The sequence below is a fragment of the Diadema antillarum genome, unplaced genomic scaffold, assembly GCF_040938485.1.
Source record: "Diadema antillarum isolate AM-2024a unplaced genomic scaffold, OU_Dant_1.0 seq00000124_RagTag, whole genome shotgun sequence".
Taxonomy (NCBI): Eukaryota; Metazoa; Echinodermata; class Echinoidea; order Diadematoida; family Diadematidae; genus Diadema; species Diadema antillarum.
In genome coordinates, this window is record NW_027271204.1 from 1,300,597 (window position 1) to 1,301,934 (window position 1,338).

Sequence of the window (1,338 nt, forward strand, 5' to 3'; positions counted from 1 at the left end):
GCTGACATTACAAGCAACGGACGGGTGTGAAATATGGTGCAATTAAAAGCGCCTGAAATGAGGCTAAGACATGTCACTGAGGCGTCGCTAACCGGCTGCTCATTCGCTTTTATAACCTTTGGTCCCTCGTGCTTATAGCAGTTGGCTAATTAATCAAATGTACATTTTTGTTTCTTTACAGAAGCTTCTATAGGATAGCTCGACCGAGACGAGTTGGTCCTTGGACTCTAGGTCGAAACGCAGAATGGAATAAAAAGCCATTGTGAATGAAGAAATGACGTTTTCGCTATATCCTCCGTCATGTCGGCCTTGCTGATTTCATGCAGCCTCCGCTTTAGTAGTAACTAAACGCTTATTGATCACCAGCAGACGTTTTACAGTGCGTTACGTTGCATGAAATCCATGATTACCTATCAAATCATATACAACTCATGGAAGAAATCGTCTTATCGAATACTAAATGACACTCAAGATATTCAGAAAAGGGTCATCGAGATTTTCTTTATTTGAAGTAAATCAAGCACAATTCAATTTTTCGAATGATTCAAGATACATGAGCATGAATCTACTGCAAATGCATGTCGACCTGCTCGACGGTCGACAATCATACCTGTTCTATTTTCCACTTATTGATAAGAACCACATATGTGACTCTGCACCTCAAAACAAACAAAAAGTCGCCAGACATGAATTTTTAGTTAAGACCATATTCTGAAAGAGCAGACTTTAAGCTTTAAAATGATGTATAACTCAAATCAAATGGACTCTCCTAACCTATCTAAATATTGGAAAGAAAGCACAAACTCAGGAAAAGTGTGAACTGAGAAAGGAGGCTCTGAAGTACAATGTCTATTCAAGCGCTTAATCTTTACCAAACCGTGCTGGCTGTGCGATGAATGGGACAAAAAACAGGAAGTAAACCACCAGAGTAACAACAATGAAGGGATTATCAGATTAAACTGAAATTAAGCATGCCTCATTAACACATTCTGTCCATAATCAATGCCAACTTTCAAAACAGTAGCACTATCCTTTCAAAAGTTATTAGAGTTGAAAGTGAAGAGTGTGGACAAGGTTTTTCAGAAATGAAAAAGGGATTCTAAAGACACACCTAATCACACTATTCTACCAAAAATGTTCGAGATAAACTGCTAAAAAAAACACTTTCCTGCCCGTTTTATGATACCAAATTTTAGCATAATTTAAAAGAACACCCGCTCTTTCAGAAAATATGAAAAAGTCAAGTTCGGCTAGGTTGACCCATTTCACTTATTTTCAGTCCTCACGCGAAATCAGTGTGTGCGACTTTATGTTCGTTTTGAGGTGCACTGTCACATA